The sequence below is a fragment of the Trichosurus vulpecula genome, chromosome 7 (assembly GCF_011100635.1).
Source record: "Trichosurus vulpecula isolate mTriVul1 chromosome 7, mTriVul1.pri, whole genome shotgun sequence".
NCBI classification, from domain to species: Eukaryota; Metazoa; Chordata; class Mammalia; order Diprotodontia; family Phalangeridae; genus Trichosurus; species Trichosurus vulpecula.
This window is the reverse complement of record NC_050579.1, coordinates 23,142,576-23,154,340: the sequence shown is the minus strand read 5'-3', so window position 1 is coordinate 23,154,340 and position 11,765 is coordinate 23,142,576.

Here is an 11,765-nt window from a genome sequence, read left to right as displayed (position 1 = left end):
ATGTGGAATGGATAACTATATATTTAAAACCCCAAATTTGTGGATGACGCCACTCTCTGGAAATCTATCCATGCGCCAGAAGTCTGTGCATCCCACAGATAGAACCCCTGGCCTAGAGAGAATAGGGAACTATTTAAACTTCTTTAGTGGGAATGGAGGAGTCACATGTGTACTTTGCACACTGCGGAGGCTGGGGTTGGAGAAGGGAAAGACTTGGGGCAGGGATGATAGGTCTGGGGAATTCAGAAAAACATGAGAAGATGCGTGAAGTGATACGGAATGAAGAAAACAGAATCATCAAGAATACACAAGGGTTAAAGGAATGTGGATGAAGAAAAGAATGATCAAAGAAACAACGAGCGGCTTGGCCCCTGAGAGCCATGGTAGAACTGCCTGGTACACAATAGGCGCTTAATGCATGTTTATTGGCTGCTGGAGAACTGAGAAGCAAATATACCTTTGTCCTTTCAGTAGCGAAATTAGAGCTATGGGTAAGGAATGTGATGTATATACTGTCAGAATGGGTCATTGTGTGACTTTGTGTAAATGAATTTCTTTGTTAAGGAAGGATTCAGTTTTGGGGCAGTGTAGGGGGAAGGATGTTAGGGGAAAATATCTTGAGTGGCAAAACAAAAAGCAACAGCACAACAAATGAGAGAGAGAGAGACAGAGAGAGAGAGAGACAGAGAGACAGAGAGAGAGAGACAGAGAGACAGAGAGAGACAGAGACAGAGAGACAGACAGAGACATAGAGAAAGACAGAGACAGAGCCAGAGAGAGAGAGAGAGAAGAGAAGAGAATAGAAGAGAAGAGAAGAGAAAAGGAAGGAAGGAAGGAAGGAAGGAAGAAGGAAAGAGAAAAAAGAAGGAAAGAAAGAAGGAAAGAAAGAAAGAAAGAAAGCAAGAAAGAAACAAAGAAAAAATTCCCTGGACCCACAGTGGAGGACCTATATCCTCCTCCTGGCTCTGCCTCCAATTTCCCTTCTCTGGCCTCAATCTCCTCTTCTGTAAAGCCACATAATGTAATGGGATGAGGGCCACATTTGCAGCCAGAAGGTTTTAAAGCCTCTTGTGCCACTTGCTGTGTGACCTGGGACGAATCACTTCTGCTGCACCTCAGTTTCCCCTCTATAGAATGAGGGGCTTGGACTAGAGACTCTTTCCTAGTATGAGATTTCTGGGTGGCTCCCAGGCCCCTTCGAGCTCTCACCTTCTCAGCTTCTGTGAAGTTAATTATTGTCTGGGCTGCCTCCTGCCCCTTGGCATCCCCACCTCCATTTTGACATAAGGCCTTGCGGGTGGTTTCATTGTTTCAACAAATATTTACTGAGTGCTGGCTGGGTGGGAGGCCCTCTGTGAGGGGAGGAACTTTGTCCTTGCCAGGATTTAAATAATTTCTGGCCTTCCCCAAAATTGTGACCTTCATGGACTTTGTTTCTAAGGCCTCCCACCTCCCTTGCTTGTCTCTGACTGTTTTCCTACCCTGGTACAGCTCGTCTGTTGTCCTCTTATTCTCAGATGCCTACTGTCCACCCACTGTAGCGCTATGGAAAGAAGACTAGGCTAGACTTGGAGTCAGAGGACCTGGGTTCGAATCCTATCACCTGTGTGGCCCTGGGCATTACTCCCATCTACAAATGAGGAGATTAGATTAGAAGGCCTCTGAGGTTTCTTCTCATTTTAAATCTATAATTCTTTGAACAAGCATTTATTAAGTACCTATATGGTGTAGTGGTTAGACCTGACCTCAGGGTCTGGAGGGCAGCTAGGTGGTGCAATGGATAGAGTGCTGGCCTGGAATTAGGAAGACCCAAGTTCAAATCTGGCCCCAGATACTTCCTAGCTGTGTGACCCTGGGGGAGTCACTTCTCCCTGTTTGCCTCAGTTTCCTCATTTGTCAAATGAGCTGGAGAAGGAAATGGCAAATCACTCCTGTATCCCTTCCAAGAAAACCTCAAATGGGCTCACAGAGAGTCAGACAAGACTGAAACAACTCAGCAACAGCAGGGTCTGAGAGGCCTGAGTTCAGCTGCTGCCTGATACATCCTGGCTGTCTGGGCAGGTCACTTACTGGAATCCTGTACATTATACGAGTTACCGGTCTGTCTTTCTAAGTGGGGAGAGCTTTTATGCTGGGACCTCCCCACACCCGCCTTCCTCAGTTATGTACAATGAAGTACCGTTAAACCTCAGTGACGTACGATGAGACATGACAAGTCATCTCGCTAGCACTGTCGGGTCTCCCAAGCACTTTCCTCAGGTGGTGAGTTTACCTCAGTTTCCTTTTCTGCACAATGATATCCGAGGCTAATTCCAGCTCTAAATCCATGATCTTACGGTCTCCATTTTACAGATGAGAAAACTGAGGATAAGTGGACAAGTACCCTTGTCTATGGGCAGAGGAGACTAAGGCCCTGTAGCAGCAAGCACCCAGGATGTCCTGCTAGCACAGGTTCTTTGATCTGCTTTTAAAGGAAAGCAACTTTAAAGGGATCAACAATCTTACTTTTAATTACATTCACTATTTCAGGGGAAAAGTCAGCACCCTGAACAGCAGAGAAAATCCAAGCAGAGAAATTAGCATAAAGACCAACAGACAGAGCTCTTAACTACCTGAATCAAAGCAATATTACAATACACTTTACATACACCGCTGGAATGAGAGAGCCTTTACATCTGAGCGGTCAGATGCTACTCAGAGTCTCGACCAGGGAATCACGAGGTCCTTCTCATAAGCGAGCCCCCAAAGCAAAATACCAACTCAGGGTATATATACACTTCTAAGAGCCAGAAGGCGTCACAACCCTCAATGACTCAGTGCCAAACTTAGCGCCAAAAGGTATGAGCCTTCCTACAAACAAGCCTCCTCTAAGCAAGCTCCCCTTAATGGGCTCCACGTAAGGCCTATTAATGGGCAGTGAAGATCTTATACCCCATTAACCTCAGGCCCCAAGGGCAGCAACCATTGCCAGTCCTTGAGGTCTGTCCTGGGTTCATTGCTCGGGGGTTGCCTGTCTCCTCAGTAAGGGAACTGGGCTCCTCAATCTTCAAATTCCACCCCTCACTTAGATTCCTGAGGGACGATTTGATTTTTGGTCCTTGTCTAGTAAGCAGTTGGAAATATAAGACTGCAGCTCAGGATAGAGGCTAGGGCTGGATATAGAAAAGCAGGAGTCATTAGTATAGAGAGGATAATTACACTCATGGAAGCTGATGAAATGAGAGAAAGAGAAAGGGATGAGGAGTGGGATAGAGGGAGGGAAGGAAGAGAGAGAGAGGCAAAGAGAGAGACACAGACAAAGAGAAAGGGGGGGGAGAGACACAGAGACAAAGACAGAGACAGAGACAGAGAGACAGAGACAGAGAAAGAGACAGATGAGAGGGGTGAGGGACAGAGGGAGGAAGGGAGGGGAGTCAGAGAAAGACAGAGACAGAGGGAAAAAGAAAGAGAGAGAATGCAGAGAAGTCCTAGGGTGGAACCTTGAGGTATATAGTCGGGGGGACAAAGAAGACTGAGGAATGACAAGAAAAGACATCAAGTTCAAATTGGCCTCTTTGCATCTTCCACAGCTCCTGGGGCTCCCCTCTGGGGCTAACCAACACACTTCTAGTCCTTCTTCCATACATAGGGAAGCTCTTCAAGTACTCGAGAACAGCTATAGTGTCCCCCAAGTCTGTCTACATAGATTTGGGAGGCATTGGCATTTACATAATTAAGGTCTTGGGAGCTGCTGAGGTCACCAAGTGAGACAGTGTAGAGAGGATAGAGAAGGAGGTCCAGGATAGAGCTCTAGGTTAGCACCAGTTATGGGTAATGAGCCAGCAGAGGAACCTGAGCAGGAGCTGTCAGAGAGATAGGCGGAAAACCGGGAGAGAGCAATGTCCCAAAAACACAGGAAGGAAAGAGCTCTCCAGAGGAGAAGGCGGTCAATGGAGCGAAAGTCTGCAGAGATCAAAGAAGACTGAGGAGGCGCCATTAGACCTGGCCAGGGAGAGATCCTTGGTCATTTTGGGGACAGCGAATTTCAGCAATTTCACCTTCTCTCTGTCTGCTGCTCCCCAAAGCCAGTTTGCAAGGAATTTCAATAAGGGTGAAAGAGGAGCTTTTTCAGCGAGTTTAGCTGAGGAGGGGAGGGAAGATACTGAATATATCTATTGGGGACGGCAGAATCTGGAGGGGATTTTGTTTTTTAAAGGATGAAGGAGACTTGGAAGTGTTTATAGTCAGCAGGGAAGGAACCAGTAGCCAGGGATAAACTTAAGATTAGAGAGGGGAGGGAGAGAATAAGGTGAGGTGATCTAGAGAAGGGATTAAAAACCAGGGCATACGTAGAGGGGCTGGTCTTGGTGAGGAGAGTAATCACAGCAGCTAGCACTTATGGAGTTTAGCTTTAGGTTTGCATAACACTTTACAAATAACTGATTTTATCCTCACCACAATCCCAGGAGGGAGCCCATTTCACAGATGAGGAAGCTGAAGAAGACATGGGTTAAATGACTTGCCCAGGGTCACACAGCTTGGTGAGTGTCCGAGGCAGGAATAAATACAGACTTTTGACTTCATCCAATTTACCATGATCAGAGATTGGATTAATGGTGGAAATCAAGGACCATAATATCAAGGGGTTTTTAGATGAGGTAAAGAGGAGAAGATGGAGTTCTAGGAGTAGACGGTTTTGATTTTTTTGTCTAGCAAAGTGGGAGGTTTCTAGCTGAGGGTGGGAGGATGAAGTTGGGGGAGGCTTGAGGAGAGGAAAGTAAATTTGGAATGGATTCTATGGTTGGTAGAATAGAGATCTAGCTAGGGAGGAGTAAAAGGATTGCTGTGCTATGATGAATGCCCAGTTGATATTAGAGAACACAAGCTTGTGGGGGACCCCGTCGGCTCAGTTGAATGACTTCCTCCATTCTGCAGCATAGAAGTAGGAATGGAGGAAGTAGATGGTGAGAGTAGCTTTCGAGGGTGGGTGTCGAGGTGTGGGCAGCATGGGAATGGAGGGTTGAGCATAGTGTGGAGTTCAGTTGGTTCAATAAAGAGTCAAGATTGTGAAGAAAGCAGAGCATAGTCTGATAGGGGCCTGGGAAAGTATTGGTGAGAGGATGGCTTGCCTGTGACCATGACGATGAATAATAGATTTAGAAAGTGGAAGGTACAGGAAGAGGTGGAATGCTAGGAGATCGGAATTAGATAAGGCAGTTTCAGATGCGGAATGCTCGTGGTTGATGGCAAGATCAAGGGTATGGCCGTTCCTGTGTGGGGCTGAGGAGGAGAAGAGGAATAGGCCATGGGTGGTGAGTAGTTTGAGGAACTCGGAGTTTAGGCACCATAAGGGGATATCAATATGTACTTTCTCCTAGGACGATGGCAAAAGTTGGGGTGGAGAGGAAGACTGTGAGCCAGGCATTGACCTTGTTGAGAATTTGAATCGGGTGATAAATTTGGATGGTGACGGCAGTCAAGGGAGAGTCTGAAGTGGTGATGGGGAACAAGGAGGATTCTGACTCTTCCACTGGTCCCAAAGCACAGGGAAGCCAGGAATGAAAAGGATAGTCAATGTCATCTGGGAAAAGCCAGGTCTCAGGAGCATGAGAAGAAGAGGTCTAGAGCGAAAAGAAGATGGTTCATTAAGCAGCAAGACTTCAAGAGGGCACAGTGGAAGAAGCGGCCTTTGCTGGAGAGGCACATGGCGTGAAGAGAGGGAGTTAGGTGGGCATAAGTGGCCAGGCCACATGGGTTGCCAAATAGTATTTGTTCTTTGACAGAGGTTGAAAGAATAAGGGGGCAGGGTGGGACTTTGCTAACCATTAGGGAATGACTACAGGGAGAGTATCCCACAAAGGGCAGAGAAGACTTGCACAATCAGTATGAGTAAGTGGCGACACATTAGTAAATAAGTGTCACACAAGAGTAGTGTAAAGGATGTCACATGATGGGATGGAGGGAGAACCAACATTCGGATCCTTGCAAAGTCAAGAGCTTTAGAGCAGAGGTGTCAAAAACACAGCATGCCCATGGCACGTGGCCCACCACATTCCAAAGAGGCCAAATCCAATTAAAATGTAATTGGAAAATATTTGACAAAATAAATAAAAATACATAGAAACATAATGCTATATTTTAGAACTGGGTGAATATGTGGCCCATAGGATCCTTATGTATGGATTAGTAACCCCAGTTTCTGTTTGAGTTTGACACCATTGCTCTAGAGGAAGGCTCTCAGAACTTTGGTGGACCCCCATGGGGAATTGATGTGAGGACACACATAAGAGTCACACCAAGCAAGTTTATACTATGCATTGCTAGAGTACCCTCAGCAGCTAGGTGGCGCCATAATGGATAGAGTGCGGGGCCTGGAGTCAGGAAGACTCCGACACTCGCTGGGTGGCCCTGGGCAAGTCACTTAACCCTCTCTCCTTCAATTTCCTCATCTGTAAAATGAGCTCCAGCAACTTTGCCAAGAAAATCCCAAATGGGGTCACAAAGAAATGGACAGGACTGAAATGACACAACAGAGAGCCCTCATCGATGATCATAGATGATGGATTACAGCTTTAGAATTGGAAGGGACGTTAGCTCCATCTCAAACCACCCCTTCATTTTACAGAGGAGAAGTGAGGACCAAGAGCGATCACACGGGGGCAAGAAGCAGACCCGGGATTTAAACCCGGCCCTCTGCTTCCAAATCCACCATGCTTTCTTTCCCTTGGGCCAGATCCACTGGAATTTAAAAATATGGCATCCTGTTGTGGAGGCACATTTTTTTCTCTCTCTCTTCCTGTCTCAAATCTTAGGACCCTTGTAGTCATGCCATGTTTTAATAATAATAATGACAATAATAGCTAGCAATTATATAGTGTATTGTACAGATAAGGAAACTGAAGCAGAGGCTAAGTGACTTGCCCAAAGTCACATAGCGAGTAATTTTTGAGGCTGGATTTGAACTCAGGTTTTCCTGCACTCTATATGTACCACCATCTGCCTCTATCAAAAGGATCATGATGAACCTAGTCTGGGTAGGAAGATACATTGAGAGAAGGAGACCTGGGTTCTGAAACACTGTGTGACCTTGGGCAAGTCACTTCCCTAAGGTCTGAGCCTCCATTTTGCCAACTCGAAGATATGAAAGCTAGGTTAGCTGACACAGTCTCTTCCAACTCTAAAGACTCAGGATCTAATGCAAAGTTCCCTCCATTCCCAGGGGCCTCTTAGAAAGGTGGTTGAGAGCCAGTGCAGGTGTGAGTCTGGGTGTATTTGGGGTTCTGGCGTCGTTCCTAGCTCCCCTTGCCCTCCGTGAGCGATGAGGCGATTATTGCTTTATTACTGTTTTCAGTCCAAAGTAATTTCGACACTTTTACTAATCTTGATCTTTTCATTGGGATCCGATTTTTATACAAAGATTTTGTATATAGAATGATTATGTAGCAACTCGAATATATTCCTGGGCAATTAGAATATTTAAAATGCAGCTCCTCACGCTCCTTCCCCATCCCTCATTTATTACTTTGGAAAGTGTTTTGTGATTTTTTTCATGTGTTTACAAATCCAATAACAATCCTCATTTAGAGTTGCAAAACATGAAACCATTTTGATCCCAGACAGATGGTGGCTAAATGAAGTTTAATTAAAGAATGAGTGCTTTGAATCAAATCATTTTAAAAAATACAGAGCATTGAGATTCGAGAGAGGGTGCATAAACAGCATCTGGGCTCTTATTCAGTGAGCAGGACCCAGTGGTGAGGAAACACTTTGTGAAGCATCTCAATAGAGGCAGGAGGTTGTCAGCCGCATCTTGAGAGAATGGAGTGCTCAGCTGCACGTGGGCCATCCCCCTTTTCCCCCTTTCTTTTCTCTCTTTCTTTCTCTTTCTTTTCTCTCTTTTTCTTTCTTTTTTCCTTCTTTCTTTTGTTCCTCCTTTCGTTCCTCCCTTCCTCCCTATTTTCCTCCCTCCCTCCCTTCCTTCCCTATCTCTCTCCTTTGCTTCTTTGTTTCTTCCTTTCTTTATTTCCTTCCTTCCTTTTCCTTTCTCTTTCTTTCTTCCTTCCTTCCTTTCTTTCTTCCACCTTTCTTCCCTTCCTTCCTTCCTCCCTCTCTCCCTTCCTTCCTTCCTTCCTTCCTTCCTTTCTTTTCCTTCCTTATGCCTGGAAACAATGTGGAAGATACACAGAATGAGCTAAGGAAGGTGGGAGTTTGGAGTATCCTAAATCTACAATTTAGTCTAGAAAACATCAGAATTGAGGTTTCTGAAGGTAGGTACCCATTAGCTGGAGGAAAGACTGAACAAACTATTGTTTCTGACTAGTGGGATATTGTTGTGCTGTAAGTAATGAGGCGTGGGAGTAATTCAGAGAAGCATGGGAATACTTGTAGGAACTGATGAGAAGGGAAGGAAGAAGAACTAGGAGAACAAAGGACTACAATAATTAAGGGCATCTAGGTGGCACCACAGTGCATAGAGCATGAAGCCTGGAGTCAGGAAAACTCATCTTCCTGAATTCAAATCTAACCTCAGACACTTACTTGCTGTGTGACCCTGGGCAAGTCACTTCACCCTGTTTGCCTCAGTTTCCTCACCTGTAAAATGAGCTGGAGAAGGAAATGATAAACTTCTCCATTGTCTTTGCAAAGAAAACCCCAAATGGGGTTATGAAGAGTCTGATATGACTTAAATGACCAAACAACAACCACAACAGTACTAGGGAAGGCTTGGCCTGAGTCCCCTTTTCTCCCCTCACCACTTCTACAGGGAGCATACCTAGTTGCTACTCCAGGTTCTAAGTGACCATACTGAGGCTTGAGAGGAGCCTACTTCCAGTCATTCATGATTTAGGAGCTTGGGAGGTGACAAAGGGTCCTCTCATTGGCTGCTAATCTAGAAGAGCTGATGACTCAAGGACCTCTTAGAAAAGAAGACAGCTTCCAGCTGGGGACTATTGGTTATGGTTTTCCCGTTGATGAGACATGACCCCAGTGAGGGTGAAGACGGACAGGGTCCTTCTCTATCCTCTTGTGGTGGTGCTCCTGCCCAGGTGGTCACCTGGGACCAAGAATAACAACTAGGGGTGCCCCATGGTGGATTGGGAAGGGAAGAGTTCCTATGTGAGCAAACACAACACTACACGTCAGCCAAACTCAGATTAATTGCAAAGAATAGTCTTGATCTGCAGAACAGAAAATGACCAATCAACCAGCAAGCATTTATTAAGCACCCACTTTGTACCAGGTATTCTCACTCAGTAGGCAAGGAGAACACAGGCACAAACGGGAAACAGTCCCCACCCTCAAAGCACTTACATCCTACTTCCCTCCCCTCCACAGGACAGAATTCTGTCCTACAAGAATTCTGCTATCGGACTCAGTTGTTTTAGAGAGAATAAGATGATATTTCTGGACTTGGAAGGGTCAACTAGTTCAACTTCTCTTATTTACAGCTGGGGAGAATGAGGCTCAGAGGGGGAAGGTGGCTTGCCCAAGTTCTCACTGGTAGTAAGTGACAGAGATGGGGCTCACCTCGGGTTGTACGACTCCAAGTTCAGTCCTCTTCCCAATATACTGTATTGTTCTGCTTAACTATTTTTTGTTTATAAGAGATGATTGGGGCAAGTATCAGGAAATGACTGACCAATACAAAACAAATTATAGCATTTTTAAAAAAAGAAATTAGGTGCTCACTTTTCCAATTTTTTTCTGGAAGAATAAACCTGATGAAGAAGACAAGAATTTTGGTTTAGGAATCTATTGAAATGCTGACATAAATAAGACATAAGATGGTTAATGAGATTTCACCGCTAGCTTGGGTAGAACATTGAACGTGTCTTGTTCTGTTTCCTCATCTGCAGATGAGAGGACTGGACGGCATGATCCCTCAGGAACAGATGACTGGCCAAGGAGAAGCTGGCCTGATGATCACACCCAGAGGACTTGGCCCGAAGCAGCCTTCTATGTGGATTGTGGATTTCAGAGCACGCTCAGACGTTCTGTGTAAATCACCTCCTCCACTCAGCCCAGGATGAGGAGAGGCATTTTGATTGATTCTGAGCCAGGACTGAGGATGCGCGTGAACGACCTTGTTCTTTCCTGCTAGTCTGGGCTGTAATGAGGAGGCACTAATACTGGAAGCCTCTGGGTGGGGAGATTGCTGGTGATCCACTCTCCCCATCCACGCTGCCAGGAAGCCATGAACAGCTGATGCTGATGTTGCTTTTCTCCGTCGTGTCATATCTTAAATATCTTAAGTAACGCAGTAGTAGAGATGCAACAGCCTGGACTTCTATCTTAGGAGCATTCAAAGGAAGGGGGAACATCAGGGGTCCAGGAACTTCAATCCATGCCAGAATTTGCAGGTAGCTAAGCCCAGGGAGGCCGGGAGCCTTGCCGAATCTGCTTGACCCAGCCCAACACTGAATCAACACAGGTTTCTGCAAGCAGGGAAGTAATTGCTCCTTCTCTGGGCCAGATTTGGAGGTGAACTTATCAGGGTGAATACTTTGTAGCAGCCGCTTCAGGTTTGAGCTCTGGATTGAAGTTGTAGAGACTGCAAGTGTGTAAATGGAAGGAAACAATGAATAAACAAGCATTTATTAAGCACCTACTATGTGCCAGGCACTTTATTAAGTGCTTTACAAATTTCATTTGATCCAACAGCCTTGGGAGGTAGGTACTATTATTAGTCTTCATTTTAAAGTTGAATAAACTGAGGCAGGAGAACTGAACTGAAGCCCCCACCCCCACCAGCTTTAAGTCTATGATCCAGGGAGTCTCTACTAAGCTGCTGCTGTGTGTGTCCAGTAGCTGGCATTTATATGTCACTTTTCATATATATCATCTGATCTGATCCTTGTGACAACCCTAGGACAGAAGGAGGTGCTATTATTATGGCCATCTTAGAGCTGGGGAAACTGAGAGTAAACTGCTGAAGCCAGCTCCTCTAAGGTTACCTTCCCACTACTCTATAGTCAGTCCACAAGTGTTTATTAGGCACCTACTATGTGCTAGGCACTGAGCTAAATGCCAGCTGGGAATACAAAGAAACGCAAAAGATAGTCCCTGCCCTCAAGGACCTGGCAATCTAATGGGGAGATAACAGGAGAGCAACCACAAACAAACAAGATGGAGACAGGGAAGGGACAAGTTGTATGGGGGATGGGGACGGCTTCCTACAGTAGGTGGGACCTCATCTGAGAAGCCCATCTTGTATGGACCTGTCTATATACATGCTGTTTCTCCCTTTAGGATGTAAGCTCCTGGAGGGCAGGGCCTGTTTTTGCCTTTGACTCTGTCTATGACATATGGTAAGGACTTAATAAAGGCTCGTTTACTGACTGATTTACTAATTTATGAACTGACAGCTAGAGCCAAGCTGAGTAATGACACCTTTAGAAATCACAGGTATCCTTCCACATTGTGACTTTCCCCATGGGCGTTTCGATATATTGAGAGTCGCTGTAAGAAATTAAATGGGAATTTTGGGGGAGTTTTGTGGAAGCTACGGACGACACGCAAAAGCCAGCAGACAGCACAGAAAAAGTTTAAGAACTCAGAAATGCATAAAATGTGTGTATGGTATTGTATAATATTAACACATTTTGTCTTTTAATAACATAATAATTCAGACTTCATCTCTGGTATGACGGGAGGGCCAACCCTTTTACACAGATTTTTCCAGAATGCAGAGGTGCTGTGCCCCTAACCCCTGCAATGTGGAAAGGATAACTGATAGACTCTAAGCTCCTTGAGGGCATGGACTATTTTTGCCTTTTCCTTGTGTC